The sequence below is a fragment of the Littorina saxatilis genome, linkage group LG8 (genome assembly GCF_037325665.1).
Source record: "Littorina saxatilis isolate snail1 linkage group LG8, US_GU_Lsax_2.0, whole genome shotgun sequence".
NCBI classification, from domain to species: domain Eukaryota; kingdom Metazoa; phylum Mollusca; class Gastropoda; order Littorinimorpha; family Littorinidae; genus Littorina; species Littorina saxatilis.
In genome coordinates, this window is record NC_090252.1 from 52,565,967 (window position 1) to 52,589,511 (window position 23,545).

Here is a 23,545-nt window from a genome sequence, read left to right on the forward strand (position 1 = left end):
CCGGTTAACCAACTTTCAACCTTGCTTCCTGCGTAGGGTCTCTCCAGTTCCAAGATGGCTGCCAAGGCGAGGTGAGAAACTTCTGCAAATATTTTTTGACAAAGTTACGGATTGTGAGAAGACATTTGTTGTAAATCACTTAGCCTTTCAAAAATTAAGGATACTGGGTTGGATACTGTCTTGGTTTTAATGCATTTTATTTTAGCAGTGATGTTTATTTTGGGAAGAAATGAGGTCAACAGGAGTTTGGGTGCGATTTCGGCTCAAATGTACTTTAGCGCCCTGAACTTTTACCCGGCTGTTTTGCGCTCGATGTTCACGCTCACTTCTTCATTGACGTTCGAATCGATAGTTCGATGTTTTGGCATTACATTCACATCAACAATAAAACAGTACTGCTTGTTCATCATCGTCGTCCATCAACTCTCCACAACAGTAAATCCGTAACGCGCTTGTCGCCATCTTGTTGCAAGGGACGCGACTGGACACAACCCAACAGCGTTTCCGCGAAGAAAAAACCCAGACATGCGCAGTGACCCTACCGTAGCTCAACCCTGTTCCTCGCGAAAACTCGCTCCGTGTTGACCGTTTCCAGTTAATCAGTCTTGCTGCAGAAGTTGTAAGCCCATCGGAAAAAGGTGACAACTGATGCCTGAACCTTTTTTCTATACTTCATAGCTATCAGCAGCCGTGCGCATTCCTTCGGCGAGTTGTTGATGCTCGATGTAGGCAAACGCCCACTTGAGTGTAAGCTGTAACTTTCGGTTTCCGGACACTAGATGACGTCACAGCCGGTTCTCGTCTTCTGGCGGCCATTTCGAAGTCTCGTGTAGCAGACGAATTTGGCGGTTACCTTTTTAATTAAATCACAATGATACAGCTGCGAATCGGTGAATTTCTTTACATTTTTTGCATGTTCAGGTGCATTTCTCTAACCTTTAGTCATCGGTTAGTGGTTCTAATAACCTTTAAATAAGCATGGTCTGGACCTTTAATTACTCAACAGGCAAAACACGGTATTAAAGAGTGAGAGAGTTTGGTCAATATATGTTCAGTCTCACGTAATACAGTATGTATGTATTTCTTCAAACAACGAAACAAGAAAAGCACATGCTAAAACGACTTGGCTTCATCATGTCTCATTGTCGCATCCAAGCTTCTAAACAATCTGTCCAAGCGAGCGCAGGAAAAAGACTATCGTTGTTGTTGGTTTTTATTATTGTGGTTTTGGTTTACTTATCTTGAAGAATATCACGAATGTAGGATATTACGCCTCTTGTCTATATGACGTAATTGCTTAGCGGATATGACGTTAGAAAAGTGACGGCTCTAGTTTCTGCTTGGGAGGCTAACATTCATTTAATAATAATACTAATAATAATAATAATAATACTACTACTACTACTAATAATAATAATAATAATAATATGGGAGATTTATAGAGCGCTTTTCATTCTCTAAGCGCTTTACAATGATAAACAAACATATACATACAAAGCAAAGCAAAAGCATGTGCAGCAGCATTCAGCACACAAGTGAACAACGAAACACTACATCAATACAAGCTGCAAGCATACTAACACAGGCAAAACATTCAAACATTCAAACACCTGATTCAAAAATGCACCATGTTGAAATAAAATTAATCAAAATACTGTGTGAAGAAGTGTGTTTTAAGGTTTGATTTGAAGGAACAGAATGTTTGGCAGTGTCGGATAGAGTAAGGGAGTTGTTTGTTTGCTTAACGCCCAGCCGACCACGAAGGGCCATATCAGGGCGGTAGAGTAAGGGAGAGACCTTAACAGACCTTGGCAAAGTGAGGAAGGGTCAGTGCTGGGAAGCAAACACTTAAAGACATCCGACACCGAATGATGGGTTATGTATTGATTACACATTAGATTTCCCTTCTTTGAACCATGTGACGTCAAAGGCCGACAATAACTGCTATTGTGTTTTCAGGTAGCAATAGGGTCCGATATTTAGATGAGACAAGTATAATGCCGACGAGTCGAAGACGAGCCGCATTATACTTCTTCGAGTCTAAATATCGGACCCTATCAGTATTGCTACGCTGAAAACGCAATAGCGTTTATATTGCCATTCTGACATTATATTCTGTTTTAAAATCATGTTTTTGTCAGCAACAAGTACCAGAATGGTCCATGTCGGTGATGGCAGACGACAGTTTCGTGCGCATATCCTTTTTCGCATGTATCCACGGAAATCACAGAACATTTTTTTTTCTCCTTACACCTGTTCCTTGTTCCGGTGTTCTCTCACGCCGCCCCGTCCCTGCATTCGCTGCTCCATCCACATCTGAATTTCGTTCCGCTGCCAGACCTGTCGATTTTACAGACGCTCCAGGGAGGGATGTCGGGTCGTTGCGGTAGGCTACCCTCGGAAGTTGACACTGCACTTCTGCTGAGTCACTTCGACGGTGTTCAGTAGTGGGTCTGTCCCGAGCTAATGGACTCAACCCACTACCTACTATGCCCTCCTACTAACGACATTGACTGCTAAGCCGCGGAGTCAGACTAAGTGAGCGTCCCCTCCAGAGAGCAGACCGCCACCACGTCCCACCGTGGACCCCCCAGAACGTCACACGTTGAAGACTGACAGCAGAAGTACTATTCAGGGAAGGATGGAACAGGAACAATGAGACCAAGGTCACCATGAGAGCTCCGGGCATGAAGGGCCACAAGAGCAAGGACATTTTATAATTTTGGATGATTAATGAGATGAGGATGATTATAATGATGATGATATGGATTTCCAATTTGGTTTGAGACTACGTGACAGGGCAGCACTCTACGCTTACTGTCATAATATATCCTGGCATCAACCAGGCCCGAGAACTGCCGCACCTGCGGTGTTGGTCAGGTATGCAGAACCTGAGCATCCTCAAAGTCGCATTCGTCAAGTAAATGACACTCGGCTGTGTGATTCCAGCCTTCCCATAGGAACCATAGCACTTCCACTCTGGGTAGGAGCCGACCGTAGCCCGAAAAACCAACATGACCCTGATGGGATTCGAACCCACGACCTCCCGGCCCGCAGCCCGATGCGCTAACCACTGCGCCACGGGGGCCGGTATAATCACAGAACATTAAAAAAAACACGGACATATAGGCCTATTACGGAGAATACTTGAGATAACCGGATGTTAAGCATTACGTCAATATGCTAGGAATCAGATGACGTACAGACGTATCATGCTTGAATACGTATATTCTATGTTCGAAAGTCTGACTTCTGTTGGGGATTCACGTGATGAAGACTGCGGTAAATCTGCAGATGGTAAGGCCAACCAAAAAAAAAAGTCTGTTTACGGTAACATACTTAGAAATGAGACTGTGCCAAAAGGTGACGTTTTCATGTCAGTATGTCCCAAATGACATCACCAGTACATTTTTCATTCTATCTAAGGCCAAAAAAAAATTTGTCTGTTTCTGGTAACATGGCTAAAAAAAATAGGGTCGGTAGGTCGGGATTTTTATTTTTTTTTACTTTTTTTTTTTTTTTTTTTTTACCCCCAAATGTAGACCAATAAAACTAACTTTAAAAATCGCGCAAAGAGACTGGATTTACTATACATAGAGACAAGACACTCAACACATTTACAAATTGTCAGCGGACTTTCGTTTTCACACGTTTTTGTTGTTCATTTTCTCACCCTGTCCTTTACCACCACCAAAAAAACCAAAATTTTGGAGTTTGGAAAAAAAAAGTTTAGGGTCGGCGCCGAAATTTAGGGTCGGTCGGGTGACCAGAAACAGACAAATTTGTTTTTTTGGCCTAATCTGTTTTCGTTCTATTTTTTCTAATAACATGCGTTAACAATTGATTGCCAACTGGAATGGAAGAGCACAAAAAGTGTAACTTGATATGTAGTTTCTCTAGAGGGAAAAACATCTTCCACTTTCATGTCAGTGTGTCCCATGCAACATACATTTGCCAAACAGCTATGTGCAAGTAGATTATTTGTTAGTGGTATAGAAAATACTGATCAACAATTAAAGTCAGTTTTCACATTCATTTTCTACCTATTTCTTATTTGTTTATTCTGTTGGCAATGGTGAAATGTCAGCAATCGTGTGTCATTCGGGACAGTAGACATGACACCTGACCTTTTGGCACAGTCTCAAATACTTCCTTACGTGTCACATTCAGCTGAATGCTTTTTGATACGTTGCCCACTGTACAGGTGTATATCCCCGTGTCTTGATACGTGACTTCTGACAAGATCACCACGGCCTCGTCGGTCCAAACTCCCAATCTCCGATAATGTACATCAACATAAGGGAAAGTGACGTTCCATAATGCGTCATTCTCTTTTGTTATGATAATCTTGTCTTTGCCTGCTGCTATCACTAAGCAGGTTAGGTTTAGTGTTCTTTGGCCATCACCATCGACCGTGATTGTATCGTTGTGGCCGTCGAGCGTCAGGCTTTTAATCACTGCTGGTGGAGTATCTGAAAGTGAAAGAAAACGTCTTTTGTGATAATGTGGGGTTCCATCGGTATACGCAGGGTTTAAATCTGGTACAGTGTCTGGTTTTTATTGTAAATGTTTGTGTTAATTACTCAACAGGCAAAACATGGTATTAAAGAGTGAGAGAGTTTGGTCAATATAATGTTCAGTCTCAAGCTATACAGTATGTATGTGTTTTTTCAAACAACGAAACAAGAAAAGCACATGCTAAAACGACTTGGTTTCATCATGTCTCATGGTCGCATCCAAGCTTCTAAACAATCTGCGAAAGCGAGCGCAGGAAAAAGACTATCGTTGTTGTTGGTTTTTATTATTGTGGTTTTGGTTTACTTATCTTGAAGAATATCACGAATGTAGGATATTACGCCTCTTGTCTATATGACGTAATTGCTTAGCGGATATGACGTTAGAAAAGTGACGGCTCTAGTTTCTGCTTGGGAAGCAAACACTTAAAGACATCCGACACCGATTAATGGGTTATGTATTGATGAAACATTAGTGATTTGCCTTCTTTGAACCGGGTGACGTCAAAGGCCGACAATAACAGCTATTGTGCTTTGCTTTTCGACATATGCCCAACTGAAAACGCTTTAGCAACTCATGTGCACATGACAACCATCTAAATAGACTACATGTTCGCAGAAAACACAATACTGATTATAGAGGGAAAAATAACGGCTCTTTTTAAAAGCACGTTTAGTAGTGAAGTACTTTTAGGATTGTTTGGAATTTTTTACCAGCAGACACCCTTTCACTGCTGAGTGTCTTAGTATTGTAAGATGTGTGATTTGAATTTTGGTTTAAAGGTGCCTTTGGTTTGAACACCCCTACCCCTACGAGGCAGAAATACAAAGAAATAGAAGGAAATTGAGCCTATTTGGAACCAGACTTTAGTATGTTCCCATGGGGGGATTCAAGGTGCGAATGACACTGCGTCAGCTTGTTCATTTATTTTTAGTATTTTCTTCAACTTTAACTTTTAGGACCATGTATGAGGTTGTGGCAAGCTAAATACACAACACGACGACGTCTCGGAAAAATAGTAAGGATTATATAGGGAAAAACAACAGTGTCAGTTAATGTCCGTTTTGAAGGTGTTAGTGGTTGGGGATTTTGAAAAGCATCAGACATCAGGCAGATACAATCCTTTCTGCGTGTTCTGGTGCAGAAAGAGTTTTCAGTTTATACATTGGGGTGACCAGTAGATACCGTTTTACAACCATAGCCCCAAACGACATTTACAGAGCCCAAAGAAGGATTAGGGTCAATTTCAAAGCCACTTTTCCATATGAAGCGCCAACTTTATATGAAAATGTGTTTAATAAACATCAAAGGACTGAAGTTGAACTTTCTGATAAGGGACATTTTAAACCTAGTCATTGTCACTTCAACGTTCCCTTCACTAAAGTGGCTAAGATGCCTGGACTACTTGGCGTGGGCAGTAGATTGCTCGTATTAGGGTGGAATAATTTATTCGTTATTTATTCGCTAAGGGAGTAACATTATCGACCAACATGTTGACTTGGAACACACCTGTCGATGGAAGTTCTTTTCTCGTGTTATGGGGTAGTAGTTTTTTCGTAAAGGGAGTAAATTGTTCGTACTAAATTTTTACTCCGGAGTAAAGATCTCGTGGGAGTAGTTTTCTCGTGTTACACCGGCGTGAAACTGGCGATCGTCCCGTGTAGACGGGAGGTAACCCAAACAATTTTCGGGCACCGTTTGGGTAAGAGTTTACATTGTTAACTCTCCGTTTGGTATTATCGGACTGATCGGTATATAATGCTCGGTAAATCGAATACGGTGATTTTGTGCATGCATTACAGTTCGAATGTGTGTCTTGTTATACTGTTTTTAATTACGCATTGGAAATATTTAGCCGGTAGTTGTGTTATTATATTCGTTGAAACTCCTAGATCGTCGCCAGCGTCGGTAAACATCGAACGACAAACTACGTCTTCCACTTTGCGGTTTTCGATCGTTCGGGACACGTGTGTTAAACTGTAAATTGTTTTAAGAACAGGTATGGCAAGTGTATGTTAAAGGTGCATCGAGTGCGGAGTGGATAGCAGTCATTACCAGGCCTGTAAGGCACCAGAAAAAATTGGTTTAGGGTAACCCGACTGACCCTATGTTTTCCCGCCGACCCTTAACCTGTTGTATATTTCTCATAAAAAACACCCAAAAAACCAACGAATACCACTTTGTAACAACTAATATAAACGTTCAATACAATTCAAGAGCTTGAGACAAAATGTGACCCTCCACCACGGAATGAGTCGCATGTCACCTTTGCATGATTTTCATATATTTTGAACATTTTCCTAAATAGTTTTTTATGCTCTATCCAGTGGTGAAAGCCGTTTTATAAAAGAGCGAAAACCGTTTGAGTTATAAGCCTGTGACTAAGGCGACCCTCACACTGTTACCAGACACTCCCCGGACTTATAGCGCAGAACCGCGCGAGGTGACATGCGACTCATTTCGTGGTGGAGGGTCACAAATGGTGTTTGTGATGTTTTCATAATATCATGAGGTCAACTAAATAAATTGGTTTTTTTAAAAAGCCTAACTTCCGACCCAATTTTTTTTATCACGTTACCCTAAACCAACATATCTTATTTTTGGCCTAACCATTAACCAGCACTCCAAGACTGGGAGAAGCAGCCTACTACTCAAGGATCTAGGATTTACGTCTGAGGGGAAGGGTAACAGCTTTGTCATAGTTCACGTCTTTTCTTGTGTCGTCTTGGTCATCTACTCATTACATAATTATGTGAATAACCGTCGCGAGGAACCAACTTTTCGTCTTTTCTTTAGAAATTAAATTGACTGTCCGAGAACCTGGAAAATGTAAGGTAGAGTTTTGACTCGTATTCTTCAATGAAGACCGTCCCATGAATACAGTTAAAGAGCTGTGTACATGTCAATGAAGACCGTCCCATGAATACAGTTAAAGAGCTGTGTATATGTGAACAGCACTGTGTGTTGAGTAACAGTAAGCTTTGACGCAGAATTCAACATTTAGTCAAGTTTTGACTAAATGTTTTAACATCAAGGAGGAATCGAAACGAGGGTCGTGGTGTATGTGTGTGTGTGCGTGTAGAGCGATTCAGACCAAACTACTGGACCGATCTTTATGACATTTTACATGAGAGTTCCTGGGATTGATATCCCCGAAAAAAAAAATTCTTTTTTCCGATAAATACCTTTGATGAGGTCATATCCGGGTTTTTGTAAAAGTTGAGGCGGCACTGTCACGCCCTCATTTTTCAACCAAATTGGTTGAAATTTTGGTCAAGTAATGTTCGACAAAGCCCGGACTTCGGTATTGCATTTCAGCTTGGTGGCTTAAAAATTAATTAATGACTTTGGTCATTAAAAATCTGAACATTGTAAAAAAAAATATATATATAAAACGATCCAAATTTACGTTCATCTTATTTTCCATCATTTTCTGATTCCAAAAACATATAAATATGTTATATTTGGATTAAAAACAAGCTCTGAAAATTAAATATATAAAAATTATTATCAACATTAAATTGTCGAAATCAATTTAAAAACAGTTTCATCCTATTCCTTGTCGGTTCCTGATTCCAAAAACATATAGATATGATATGTTTGGATTAAAAACACGCTCAGAAAGTTAAAACAAAGAGAGGTACAGAAAAGCGTGCTATCCTTCTTAGCGCAACTACTACCCCGCTCTTCTTGTCAATTTCACTGCCTTTGCCATGAGCGGTGGACTGACGATGCTATGAGTATACGGTCTTGCTGAAAAATTGCATTGCGTTCAGTTTCATTTTGTGAGTTCGACAGCTACTTGACTAAATGTTGTATTTTTGCCTTACGCGACTTGTTTTTATAGTGATTTGCAACTTCAGTATGAAAGGGGATATGAGCTGCTCCTTACACTCATGTCAATAACTCTTTCGTATCCGCGACACCCATTACAGTGTACCCCACCCCACCCCCCTTTAGGTCCAATCAATAGCACACTCTCAGTATCCCTACCCAATATAAGAGATACCTCCCTTCTTACCCGCCTTCCTCGAACCACGCTACCCGACAGATGACTCCCTCCCCTCTTTTTTTCAAACTCACGGACGCAGACAGGGCACAACACACAGACATAAAGACATACATGCAACAGGCCACAACACGCAGACAGAAAGACAGACATGCAACAGGCCACAACACACAGACAGAAAGACAGACATGCAACAGGGCACAACAGACATACAGAAAGACATACATGCAACAGGGCACAACAGACAGACAGAAAGACAGACATGCAACGGGGCACAACACACAGACAGAAAGACAGACATGCAACAGGGCACAACACACAGACAGAAAGACAGACATGTATGCAACAGGGCACAACAAACAGACAGAAAGACAGACATGCAACAGGGCACAACACACAGACCGACAGGCAGACAAACAGATTGCACGTTGCATACCGCAATGTTGCTCGTCACTGCCATCGTCACAGTCTATCTTCATATCACAACGACGGGACTTAAATATGCAGCCTGTATTGTCATGTTTGCATGTCCACAAGGCCACGGGAAAAGTATCACAATGCCAGTTTTCTGAAGGGCAAAAGAAATGAGAGCGCAGATATGTCAATGGCTAATTCTACATCATGTGTCAGTAAGATAATTCCATCAAAACGATGACTAAAACTGAACGATATTTCACTTCTTTTTACATTTAGTCAAGTTTTAACAACATGTATTAACAGAGACGGGGAATCGAGACCAGGGTCGTGGTGTATCCATATGTGTGTGGGTGGGTGTGTGTGTGTGTGTGTGTGTGTGTGTGTGTGTGTGTGTTTGTATAAAGCGATTCCTGGAAAACTACTTGACTGATCTTCCTGAAACTCCACATTAGAGTTCTTGGGTATGATATCCCCATACGTTTTCTTCATTTTTTGGATAGATATATTTGCTGACGTCATATCCGACTATGGGATTGCATTTCAGCTTGGAAACCTGAGTTATGAGTACAAATGAGTTAAAGATATATTGTCTAAGCCGCCATTTTGGAGAGTTTTCTGAAGATTTGGACCTAAAAAAGTTCAAGGGACATTCGCTGTACTGTAAATTAATAACACCGGCAATGATTTGCTCAAAACTATGGGGGCGGGGGGGAGTACAGAAGAATTTTAATCAGCGAGCTGTTTGCATCGCCCAGCTCTTCTGTCAGGACTCAGGACTTCCGGTCGTCATCATTATTTATTTAGTTTTCATACATACGACGAGTGTCAGAACGACGAGTGTCAGAACAGTGTGAAAAAGAGAAAGAGAGGAAAGAGAGGCGGTGTGATGAGACGACTGAGAAGAAACAAGAACTGTCCCCCATTACCATCGATGATCATGGCGAATGTGCGATCTATCCGACCCAAGAGTGACAACATGAACTTTGAGGAACTGGTAGCGAATGTGCGATTGACGAGCGAGTACAAGAATACGTGTCTGGTGTGCTTTTCTGAAACCTGGTGGAATGAGGATGTGAGTGATGACAGTGTTGCGATTGAAGGTTTTGGTGCGCCTTTTAGAACAGATAGAGACAGCAAGATTAGCGGGAAACGGTGGGGTGGTGGGGTGGGCCTATATGTCAATGAACGGTGGTGTAGCAAGTCAAGCGTAACGGTTAGAAAGCAGCTCAACACACGGGATTTAGATTTACTGTCTGTGTCTTTTAGGCCCCGTTATCTCCCCCGCGAGTTTGGTCAGATTTTTGTTACGGTCATCTACACTCCCCCTCACTCCAACCCCTCCCACGCCTCAGCCCAAATAGCAGATGTGATCAGAGAGTTGCAGCTTATCTCCCCTGACGCCCCAAACTTTATTGCAGGTGACTTCAACGACTGTGACTTACGCACGAACCTACCGACTTTCCACCAGTACGTGACTGTCCCTACCCGCAAGAACAAGACAATAGACTTAGTGTATGGAAACGTCCCCAAGGCCTACCGATCGTTTGTTCTCCCTCCCGTAGGTAACTCAGACCACAATAGTGTATTTCTTGTCCCAGCCTACAAACCCAAAATTCAGACAGAACCCGTAGTGAAGAAGTCAGTTAAGGTGTGGTCTCAGGATAGCGTAGAGCAGTTGCAGGGATGTTTTGAGTGTACAGATTGGGACATGTTTCTTGATTCTAGTGTTAGTGTAGACGAAGCTACTGAAGTGATTTCTGACTATGTCAATTTTTGTGAGGATATGATTGTCCCATCTAAGACAGTGAAATTGTACCCCAACAACAAACCTTGGATTTCAAAGTCTCTCAAAGCCACACTCAACGAGAAAAAGGTAGCATTTCAGACTGGAGACAGAGCAGAAAGGAAAGTAGTACAGAACAAATTGAGGAAAGAAATTTTGGAAGCGAAGAGACAGTACAAAGAGAAAGTAGAGTCACAGTTTGAATCAGGTAGCTTAGCAGACGCATGGAAAGGACTTAAAACTTTGTCAGGGCAGGCCAAATCAAAATCCAGTAGCAATAGCATGCCGATGAAAGAACAGGTTGAATTTTCTGAGAAATTAAACGAGTTCTATTGTAGATTCGAGAAAGATGATTTGAAGGATGATTTAGACAGCGTGACTTCCCAGCTTAAGGTAGATATGGCAGGTGATGAGGAGGACTTTGAAATTCAAGGCAAGACTGTTGAGAAGGTTTTTAGCAAGTTGAATGTAAAGAAAGCAGTTGGTCCTGATAACATCGGTGGACGAGTTTTGAGATCATGTGCCTGTCAGTTGTCCGTTGTTTTTAGCCGTTTGTTTAGTTGGTCTCTGAAAGATTGCACTGTGCCTAGACTCTGGAAAAACTCTACGATCAGCCCTGTCCCCAAGAACAACAAGCCCAAAACCCTGAATGACTATCGCCCTGTAGCTCTCACCTCTATTGTTATGAAGTGCTTTGAGCGCATTGTCCTCTTTAGACTGCTCCATCAGGTCAAGCCCCATCAGGATCCCTTCCAGTTTGCATACAAGCAGAACAGATGCACAGATGACGCCACACTCACACTCTTACACAACGCATACACACACTTAGAAAAACCTGGCTCTTTTGTACGCATTCTTTTCATAGACTTCTCTTCTGCCTTCAACACTATCCAACCCTGCCTCATGGCCCAGAAACTTCTCCGCTACAGCGTGACTCCAAGGCTTATCCTGTGGATTATCAACTTTCTCGTTAACAGAACCCAGTCAGTCCGCTTTCAGACAGCTCTCTCTTCCCTTAGGTCCACCTCCATAGGCTCTCCACAGGGTACAGTTATCTCCCATGTGCTGTTCACACTCTACACTAACGACTGCAGTGGCACTGACTCCACCCTTCTTATCAAATATTCAGATGATACAGCGCTAGAAGATCTCTCCAATAGTGACGCAACTTACTTTGCAGAAGTAGAACGTTTCAACGCCTGGTGTAAAGACAACTTTTTAGACCTAAATGTGACAAAGACCAAAGAACTTCTGATATACTTTAGAAGAAACCCTGCCCCTGTCCCTGACCTGATGATTGATGGTGTGACTGTTGAGCGTGTGACTGAATATAAGTATCTTGGCACAGTTATCGATGATAAGCTGTCCTTCAATGCAAACACCACCCTCATACACAAAAAATGTCAGTCACGCATCTACTGCCTTCAGAAACTTAGGAAGTTGAATGTGAACCATTCTATCCTTCAAACTTTCTACCGCTCTTTCATCGAGTCTGTCATCACTTTTGGTTTTGTGTCCTGGTATGGAGGTCTGAGTGTGAAGAACAGGAATGTCTTAGTGCGAATGGTGAATGTCAGTGGCAAGGTGATTGGCAGGCAGCAAGCAAGTGTGGAGTCCCTGTATGAAAAGCGTGTGGTGAGAAAGAGTAGGCGGATAGCTTCAGATAGGTCCCATGTCCTTGCCCACCTCTATGAACTCCTTCCCTCTGGCCGTAGACAAACGACGTTAAACACCAAATAAAGAAAGAAAGAAATGGCCGTAGACTTCGCACGCACAAAGCTAGGACACTCAGGCTGAAAAACAGCTTCATCCCCAAATCCATCACTCTTGGCAACATGTAAACACATCCACATACCCGACTCAGCCCCTCTTCTGCCAGTGCAATCCGTGGTAATGTACGTGTATGTATTGGTTTTATGTACGTCCGTATATTTTCTGTGATATATTGTATGCTATGATTTTTTGCAATGATGTTTAGCCATAGTCCGTTATACGCGTAGGTGTGCGAGAATATGTAAGCGCAGTGCTTTAAAGATGTCCATGTGGGAATGTGTAAGTGGGCGTAGTCGAATGTCCATGTGGGAATGTGTAAGTGGAGCATATAAAAATGCCCATGTGTGAATGTGTAAGTGGAGCGTATAAGAATGTGTAAGTGGAGCGTGGTCGAATGTCCATGTGTGAATGGGTAAGTTGAGCGTATAAGAATGTCCATGTGTGCGATGTGTAAGTGAGACATGGATGCGTTCATGTCTGAATGCGTAAGCACAATGCAAGGAATGTCCAGAGAGGTATGGGGGAGGTGTGTTTATAACCTGCCCTGTTATATAGTGCTATATGTCTTATGTAAAATCAATGTCTTGTTTGTATTATTGTTATGTACCACGCCTGAATTTCTCTATGAGATAATAAAGTATTCTTATTCTTATTCTTATTCTTATACCCAATCGTCAAAGTAGATCAAGGCCGTTGGATTAAGGAAGTCAAATGTACAGTTTAGCTTACGCATACAAATGTCGTGCCATACAGCGCTAAAACGCTTTGCACAGTAGAAACAGACATCTTTGGAATTCACTCCAAGTGGTCTTAGAAATGTCATGAATGTCAAGACTTTTAAAGACACTTATAATTATTTTAATTCTCATTTATAATACATTTCGTTCTCCCGCGCTTAACCTAAAATTGATAATATTTCTGATGGTTTTGTGTATGTATAATCTATATATATATACGACTTGTGTCTGTGTGTGTATCTGTCTGTCTGTGTCTTCGCGATGCACGGCCAAAGTTCTCGATGGATCTGCTTCAAATTTGGTGGGCTTATTCACAGAGACCCCGGACACAACCTCATCGATGAGATATTTCAACACGTGCTCTCAGCGCGCAGCGCTGAACCGATTTTCGTTTTTCACTGCACGTTACTATTTTTAGATCTCCCTTCCTTCGTGCGCCGGCGTCAATCCATATTCCCGTTTGTACGTTACTATATTTAGAAGGTCACTGCACGTTACTATTTTTAGATTTCCCTTCCTTCGTGCGCCGGCGATGCCGGCGTACACCCGGCAAAGCCGGGTCCCCGGCGACGGCCGGGTATTCGGCTCTACTTCTTCCCGGCGAAGCGGGTAATCATCTAGTACATTATATATGACATGTCTTATGTATGTACTGAATGGTGACTACCTGCACCGTTGTCGTTATGTTTAATCTATCGCTCAATTCACAGAGGATTACCACCCCACCCCACCTCCCCGACATTTACAGTGTTTTTCTTTGTTTAAGTTATTTCATTATGCTTTGATAATAATGTTTCTTGTTTGTGTGTTTTTAACACTTTCTACCCCACGTATGTTGACCACGTTTTTTGTTTAGCCGTCCCTTGTCATATAGAGCCATAATTATGAGTGGGTACGGATATATCCGTACCTGGGAGACAATGAGTTAAGTTATTTCACATACAATCAGAAACGGATGGCTGGATGTGAAACAAAATCTGTTTGTGTTTGCCACGACCGTTACGAATTTGTTTTGTCTTGTCTTGTCTCTCTGTTTGCAACATACCACACTCCTCTCTTTCGTCAGTGCCATCAAGGCAGTTCTGGGCTCCATTACAGCGATTGATATCCCAGATACACTTGTAGTCATAACTGCACTTCCCCGACGACGGATTACAAACAAATCTGTCTGCAAATGTTTCAGATCGTAAACAGAAATTAAGGTGGGAAAAGAGTAAAACAATATTAATTGAACAAATTGAAAGAGGATAAAAACCGTTGTACTGTAAGTCATGGTTTGCGAATCCGCTCCGCCCATCTTTCTCTTTCTCTCTGTCTCTGTCTGTCTCTCGCACGCACACGCACACGCACACGCACCCACGCACGCACGCACGCACGCGCGCACGCGCGCACGCACGCACGCACACTCACTCACACACACACACACACACACACACACACACACACACACACACACACACACACACACATATACACAGAACCCAACTCTACTTAACCCAATGCCTCAGAGACCATCTCAGATACTGGGTAACAGGGGTGAGACACAAGTTTTTAAAAAAAATTTGCAGAAAAACTGATGAAATGGTTTATATAATAAAGAGCAGGTCCCTGTGTATATGATACCGAAAAATCTTGTGAAAATTATCAGTACTTACATCGCTAGAGGATGGTAAAGAAATGAAGACAACTTTTATGATGTTGGTAACATGGTGTCCAGTTTGCACTATTTTCACAAAGGATGAAGAACAAATGGGCTATATTGTGGATTATGAATAAAGCATATGACCCTATTGATGTTTTGTTAAAAAAAGAGAAGAACATTCCTGCAATTGAAATTGACACATCTGCGCGAAAACTGGAAACCGTTACTTACATCATTACAATCGCCAGTCAAATGAGCTTTCTTTCTTTATTTGGTGTTTAACGTCGTTTTCAACCGTTCAAGGTTATATCGGTCAAATGAGCTGAAAGGGTAGGCTAAGGTGAAACTATTTAATTTGTTGTTGCTTTGGACAAGGCTAGTAAAAGCTTCTTTTGTGAGAAATTGCATTCTTGGAAGAATAAATGATGAAGTGTGCATGCATTAAACATGATGTAAGTAACGGGACACCATAGTGTAAGTAATGTGGAAACTATTGTCAATATTGTTTGTCATAGTGTAAGTAACGTGGAAACTATTGTCAATATTATTTGTATCATCCGATGCACATGTTTATTATTCTTTGATGTAACTTAAACGACTATTACAAATGTTATTCATATCAAATATAACTTCAGTGGCAGCTGGGGGGAAAACTTTGCATGCCTGTTTACCTGTTCGTAACTTTGGAAACGACAGGAAGTGCGCCGATTCAAAAGTTTCGAGTCCAAGATGACCAACACCATACAAGTGGTTGTTCACCATCGCGCCATTCAAACCAAATAAAGTTTTATCAACTTCTGATCAGCATTTCACAAACTACGAACTGTTGAGTATTCAATGAAATTTATTGAGGGTAGCAAGCAATGAATCGTACACGCATCCGATTGTGCATCGTTCGTCACACTGGAAACACAGAAAGCTGCAGTGCCGAAGGGCAGTCATGTTCAAAATCGTCGCTTATTTCAAGCAATATGCGCCATCGGCTTCAAATACTGATTGAAACTTATTTATACAACATTGAATTATTATTTACTGATCATATTTTGGTTCCAGCAAGTCCAGCAGTTTCGCAAAACGCAAATAAAACAGAGTAGAACGGTGCAGACCACGTTTCGTCACAGGAACGAAACCGGAAACGACCCAGTTTACAATCCGAATTTCTAGTCCATACGGGTCAGATCTGAGCTATTTTTATAGCTGACCTCGTTCTCGCATGCTATGTGTGCGTACTGGAACAGGCTTTCGAAACCCGTCTCGTGGTAGTGTCAAAAATAGGCCGCGATCACGTTCGTGACATACGGAACCGAAGCGAAAGTTCCGCCAGATAAAAGCGTCCTGTGCAATGATTTATTAATCTGCGCATTACTGCAGATTACTAATCGAAAGTATGACATTTTGCACATGATTTCAACTTCCACATAGCATGAGTTTACACAGGTGAGGTGACGTGTCTTCATGATTGTGAGAGGGCCCCCTCTGTACACGAATGTGACGAACGAATGTACTTTTTCCCCCTTCGCTTCTCTTGAATACCCTAAGTCAAAAAACATTTTCTTTAATGCCTACTTCAAAATGTACTTACTTTACAACTTCAAGTGCTCTTTTACGGTTTTAGAGCTCTATGATTTTTGCCTCAGCTTTCAACAAAGATGCGTGGGGACTCTGTGTCCCGCTGTTCAGCGCCATTTTGACACCTATTTCCAATGTTTCTACGTCTATCATAAAAATAATGATTTACTTTGCACATAATCAAATGTCATTTTTAAATACTAGAATGTATATACAGTGATCCCACACTGCCTATTTTAGACACCAGAAAGCGTGATTGAAGTAAATTGCAAAATTACAGAGGCACCCCAACAATTTGCGGGTGTTACCCAGTATCTAAGATGGTCTCCTGAGCAACAAACTCAGTATACACACTACAGGTGTGCTCATCGCTATCACAGTTGCGATGCCCATCACAGCGAGCGGTTTTCCAGATACATCCACCATCCCTACATGTCCACGTAAGATTAGTTGGGCACACTTGTGAATCTGTAAGAAACAGGATGCATTTAGCTAGGTTTGAAACACGAAGAAAAAGAGAAAAGCAGCCAAACACATTCACGTGTGGCAGACGTTCCATGCGTCAAAAGCAATAATGAGCGTGCCTTTAGGGAGGGGGAGAGGGGGGTGGAGTACAGGAGAGGAGCGTGCCATTGAGGGAGGAGGGAGTAAGAAAGATGAGCGTGCTTTTAGGGAGGGGGGAGGGGGGGGGGGGGCGGGTGGAGTAGAGGAGATGAGCGTGCCATTGAGGGAGGAGGGAGTAAAAAAGATGAGCGTGCCTTTAGGGAGGGGGGGTGGAGTACAGGAGAGGAGCGTGCCATTGGGGGAGGGGAGTACAGGAGTACAGCGTGTCAGTGTGTAAGGGGGGAGTACAGAAGAAGGGCGTGCCTTTAGAGGGGGGGGAGTGCAGAAGAGGAGCGTGCCTTTAGAGGGGGGGAGTTAAGAAGAGGAGAGTGCCATTGGAGGGGGGTAGAACATAGAAGAGGAGCGAGCCATTGGGGGAGGGTAGAATACAGAAGAGGAGCGTGCCATTCGGGGAGGAGGGAGTAAAAAGATGAGCGTGCCTTTAGGTAGGGGGGGGGGGGGAGAGGAGATGACCGTGCCATTGAGGGAGGAGGAAGTAAAAAAGATGAGCGTGCCTTTAGGGAGAGGGGGAGTACAGAAGAGGAGCGTGGCATTGGGGGAAGGGGAGTACAGAAGAGCACCGTGCCATTGGAGGAGGGGGAGTACAGCGTGTCAGTGTGTAAGGGAGGAGTACAGAAGAAGGGCGTGCCTTTAGAGGGGGGGGGGGGGGTACAGAAGAGGAGCGTGGCATTGGAGGGGGGGGTGGAGTTAAGAAGAAGAGAGTGCCATTTGGGGAGGGTAGAATACAGAAGAGGTGCGAGCCATTGGGGGAGGGTAGAATACAGAAGAGGTGCGAGCCATTGGGGGAGGGTAGAATACAGAAGAGGTGCGAGCCATTGGGGGAGGGTAGAATACAGAAGAGGAGCGAATCCATTGGGGGAGGGTAGAACATAGGGGGTACAGAAAAGGAGCGTTTGTTTGGAGGACGGGGGGGGGGGGGGGGGAATACAGAAGAGGAGTGTGGCTTTAAGGAGTGGAGCGGCGTACAGAAAAGGAGAGTGGCATGAAGGGGGGGGGGGGGGGTACAGAAGACGAGCGTGCCATTCGAGGGGGGGGGGGTACAGAAGAGGAGCGTCTGTTTGGGGCGGGGGGGGGGGGTGGGGGTGGGGGGTGGGGGGAGTTTACGGAAGAGGAGCGTGCCTTTGGGGGGAAGGGGGCGGGGGGTGGGGGGGAGTTTACAGAAGAGGAGCGAAGCATCACACAATAAAAGCGTGCCATACGAGGGATGGGAGTACAGAAAAGAAGCGTCTGTTTGGGGAGGGGAGTTTACAGAAGAGGAGCGTGCCTTTGGGGGGGAGGGAGATGGTACAGAAAAGGTGCGGGGTATTGGGGAGGGGAGTACAGAAGAGGAGCGTGGCATCACACAAGAGGTGCGTGCCATTGGGGGGAGGTGCGTGGTATTGGGGTGGGGGGGGGGGAGTACGGAAGAGCGTGGTATTGGGGGAGTACAGAAGAAGAGCGTCTGTTTGGGGAGGGGGGTTTACAGAAGAAGAGCGTGGCATCACACAAGAGGTGCGTGCCAGTTGGGGGGGGGGGGGGTGGTACACAAGAGGAGCGTGGTATTGGGGAGGGAGGGGGATACAGAAGAGGAGCGTGGTATTGGAGGGGGGGGGTACAGAAGGGGAGCGTGGTATTCTGGGTGGGGGTGGGGGGGTACAGAAGAGGAGCGTGGGATTGGGGGGGGGGGTTGCAGAAGAGGAGCGTGGTATTCGGGGGGGGGGGGGGAGGGTACAGAAGAGAAAAATGGCATGGGGGGGGGAGTACAGAAGAGGAGCATGGCATGGGGGGGGGAGTACAGAAGAGGAGCGTGGCATGGGGGGGGGAGTACAGAAGAGGAGCGTGGCATGGGGGGGGGGAGTACAGAAGAGGAGCGTGGCATGGGGGGGGGGAGTACAGAAGAGGAGCGTGGCATGGGGGGGGGGAGTACAGAAGAGGAGCGTGGCATGGGGGGGGGAGTACAGAAGAGGAGCGTGGCATGGGGGGGGGAGTACAGAAGAGGAGCGTGGCATGGGGGGGGGAGTACAGAAGAGGAGCGTGGCATGGGGGGGGGGGGGAGTACAGAAGAGGAGCGTGGCATGGGGGGGGAGTACAGAAGAGGAGCGTGGCATGGGGGGGGGGAGTACAGAAGAGGAGCGTGGCATGGGGGGGGAGTACAGAAGAGGAGCGTGGCATGGGGGGGGAGTACAGAAGAGGAGCGTGGCATGGGGGGGGGGAGTACAGAAGAGGAGCGTGGCATGGGGGGGGAGTACAGAAGAGGAGCGTGGCATGGGGGGGGAGTACAGAAGAGGAGCGTGGCATGGGGGGGGAGTACAGAAGAGGAGCGTGGCATGGGGGGGGAGTACAGAAGAGGAGCGTGGCATGGGGGGGGGAGTACAGAAGAGGAGCGTGGCATGGGGGGGGAGTACAGAAGAGGAGCGTGGCATGGGGGGGGGGAGTACAGAAGAGGAGCGTGGCATGGGGGGGGGGAGTACAGAAGAGGAGCGTGGCATGGGGGGGGAGTACAGAAGAGGAGCGTGGCATGGGGGGGGAGTACAGAAGAGGAGCGTGGCATGGGGGGGGGAGTACAGAAGAGGAGCGTGGCATGGGGGGGGGAGTACAGAAGAGGAGCGTGGCATGGGGGGGGGAGTACAGAAGAGGAGCGTGGCATGGGGGGGGGAGTACAGAAGAGGAGCGTGGCATGGGGGGGGGAGTACAGAAGAGGAGCGTGGCATGGGGGGGGGGAGTACAGAAGAGGAGCGTGGCATGGGGGGGGGAGTACAGAAGAGGAGCGTGGCATGGGGGGGGGGAGTACAGAAGAGGAGCGTGGCATGGGGGGGGGAGTACAGAAGAGGAGCGTGGCATGGGGGGGGGAGTACAGAAGAGGAGCGTGGCATGGGGGGGGAGTACAGAAGAGGAGCGTGGCATGGGGGGGGGGAGTACAGAAGAGGAGCGTGGCATGGGGGGGGAGTACAGAAGAGGAGCGTGGCATGGGGGGGGGAGTACAGAAGAGGAGCGTGGCATGGGGGGGGGAGTACAGAAGAGGAGCGTGGCATGGGGGGGGAGTACAGAAGAGGAGCGTGGCATGGGGGGGAGTACAGAAGAGGAGCGTGGCATGGGGGGGGGAGTACAGAAGAGGAGCGTGGCATGGGGGGGGGAGTACAGAAGAGGAGCGTGGCATGGGGGGGGGAGTACAGAAGAGGAGCATGGCATGGGGGGGGAGTACAGAAGAGGAGTGTGGCATGGGGGGGGGAGTACAGAAGAGGAGCGTGGCATGGGGGGGGGAGTACAGAAGAGGAGCATGGCATGGGGGGGAGTACAGAAGAGGAGTGTGGCATGGGGGGGGGGGGAGTACAGAAGAGGAGCGTGGCATGGGGGGGGGGAGTACAGAAGAGGAGCGTGGCATGGGGGGGGAGTACAGAAGAGGAGCGTGGCATGGGGGGGGGAGTACAGAAGAGGAGCGTGGCATGGGGGGGGGGGGGGGGTACAGAAGAGGAGCGTGGCATGGGGGTGGGGGAGTACAGAAGAGGAGCGTGGCATGGGGGGGGGGAGTACAGAAGAGGAGCGTGGCATGGGGGGGGGGGGGAGTACAGAAGATTGCACGGACCAACCAATGTGTGTTTTCATGCAAATGTTTATGGTACAAATGCAGATTTGTTCTATGGTCTTTTAGAAGACATAACACATGTTTTGGGGAGGAATTCGAGCAATAATAGATTTTGGGTGATTTAAAAAAAAACAAGTCGCGTAAGGCGAAAATACAACATTTAGTCAAGTAGCTGTCGAACTCACAGAATGAAACTGAACGCAATGCAACGCAGCAATACCGCATACTCGTAGCATCGTCAGTCACCCGCTCACGGCAAAGACAGTGAAATTGACAAGAAGAGCGGGGTAGCAGTTGCGCTCAGAAGGATAGCACGCTTTTCTGTACCTCTCTTTGTTTTAACTTTCTGAGCGAGTTTTTAATCCAAATATATCATATCTATAAGTTTTTGGAATCAGGAACCGACAAGGAATAAGATGAAAGTGTTTTTAAATTGATTTCGAATATTTAATTTTCATATTAATTTTTATATATTTAATTTTCAGAGCGTGTTGTTAATACAAATATAACATATTTATATGTTTTTGGAATCAGCAAATGATGGAGAATAAGATGAATGTAAATTTGGATCGTAGTTTAGTCGGAATCGCTCTACACACACACACAGACAGACACACACACACACACACACGCACATACACCACGACCCTCGTCTCGATTCCCCCCTCTACGTTAAAACATTTTAGTCAAAACTTGACTAAATGTAAAAAGTAGGGTCTCGCACAGCTTATAGACACGGTTATTTTTTTAACTTAGGACCAAGAATATTCAATTTGAAATAAAAGTTTTTAAAATGAAAATAACAAATAATTATGCTATTAATTAATAATATGGTTCTGTTGAAATCCAAAACCAAAGAGACTGCAAATTAACGTTCCAAAATTCTGAATAAAAAAATTAAGTAGAAGTGCAACGCCAAGGCACAGCATACCCCAGCGAAAGACAAACTTCTCTCTCTCTCTCTCTCTCTCTCTCTCTCTCTCTCTCTCTCTCTCTCTCTCTCTCTCTCTCTCTCTCTCTCTCTCTCTCTCTCTCTCTCTCTCTCTCTCTCTCTCTCTCTCTCTCTCTCTCTCTCTCTCTCTCTCTCTCTCTCTCTCTCTCTCTCTCTCTCTCTCTCTCTCTCTCTCTCTCTCTCTTATATAATTGTGTGTCTATGCGTCCCAAGGACAGATTGTAAGAAAAGGCGTAGCCTTAAATCTTTATCCTTGTTAAATAAAGTTCAATTCAATTCAATTCAATTATATCTCTCTCTCTCTCTCTCTCACTCTCTCTCTCTCTCTCTCTCAAACACACACACACACACACACACACACACACACACACACGAACACACACACCCCAAGTTACACACGTACACACATACACACTCACTCACACGCACTCACTCACTCTCTCACACACACTTCATACACACAAAACACACCCCCATACGCACATAATTTTATAGACAGACGGACATACACACCTTTACAAACAAAAACACATACACAAACACATACACTTACGCACACGCACACCCACCCACTCTCTCTCTCTCTCTCTCTCTCTCTCTCTCTCTCTCTCTCTCTCTCTCTCTTACTCTCTCTCTCTCTCTCTCTCTCTCTCTCTGTCTCTGTCTCTCTCTCTCTGTCTCTCTCTCTCTCTCTCTTATACAAACAGACGCACACCCACACACACCCACCCACACACAGTGACACCCACCCACACACACACACACATGTACATACGCACGCATGCACGCACGCACACTCACTCACTCACACACACACACACACACACACACACACACACACACACACACATTGACTCACACAAATCTCATACACACAAAACACACACTCATACGCACATAGACCGGCACGGTTGGCCTAGTGGTAATAATAATAATAATAATAATAAATAACTTTTCTATAGCGCGAGTCCCATCAATTGGCTCCAGGCGCTTTACAAATTCATTATAGAATAAACTAGCACAAATCAACAAGCATACAAAGCATACATTTAACTGAGACATAACACCAAGAACCCAAGCACTAAGCAAAACTTAGCGTACAATGTTAAAAGTACACACACACACACACTCACACACACACACACGCACACACACACACACACACACGCACGCACGCGCACACACAAAGATACCATTGACAAAGAGACCATAAAGCACATACAGGGTAGAGAGTTCCAAAACAGAATAGAGTTGTGGAGAGTCTACTCAGGCTAAGCAAAGGCTTTACGAAACAGGTATGTTTTGAGTTGGGTTTTGAAGGAGGAAAGGCTGCTGGAATCACGGATAGAACTTGGAAGCGAGTTCCAGACGGTCGGAATCTGGTACCTAAAGGTTCTTTCACCAAAGGTCTTGGTCCTGGTTTTGGGGATGCGAAGGAGTTTTTCAGAGGAGGATCTGAGAGAACGGGATGGCTCGTAGATACTGAGGGAATGGGACAAATAGGGGGGAAGTGATTTCTCAAAACAGCGGTACCCTAACAGAGCGAGCTTGTACTCGATTCTATACTTCATAGGAAGCCAGTGAAGGGTGGTAAGTAGGGGAGTAACATGGTCTTTCTTAGACTTCTGCAGAATGAGCCTTGCAGCACTGTTCTGGACTCTCTGTAAGCGATCAAGTTCTTCAGTGGGGAGGCCGGCAAGCAATGAGTTGCAGTAGTCAAGTCGACTCAGGATCAGAGAGGAGACAAGTTGAACAGTGGCTTGGAGTGTCAGGAATGATCTGACAGAGGAAATCTTGCGCAACTCAAAAAAGGCACATTTACAAACAAAACTAATGTGTTTTTGCATTGTCAGAGCAGAGTCCAGGTACACGCCTAGGTCCTTAACAGCGGTTTGGGAAACAATCTGAGTGTCGCCTATTGTCAGGGAAGTACAGTCAATCTGATTTAAAGCATGCCTTGAG

The 23,545-nt window shown here is 45.0% G+C and overlaps 1 long non-coding RNA gene and 1 other non-coding gene across 2 annotated transcripts; both read right to left on the reverse strand.

Moving 5' to 3' along the window:
- Positions 1-3,015: 3,015 nt before the first annotated feature.
- On the reverse strand, positions 3,016-3,089 carry Trnar-gcg (transfer RNA arginine (anticodon GCG)). The gene has a single exon. It is a non-coding gene; the product is annotated as a tRNA-Arg (tRNA).
- Positions 3,090-4,149: 1,060 nt separating this feature from the next.
- LOC138972370 (uncharacterized) lies at positions 4,150-14,393 on the reverse strand. The gene is made up of 3 exons (XR_011457580.1): positions 14,280-14,393; positions 8,961-9,092; positions 4,150-4,472 (listed from the first exon to the last, which is right to left on the reverse strand). It is a non-coding gene; the product is annotated as an uncharacterized lncRNA (long non-coding RNA).
- Between the last annotated feature and the right edge of the window lie 9,152 nt (positions 14,394-23,545).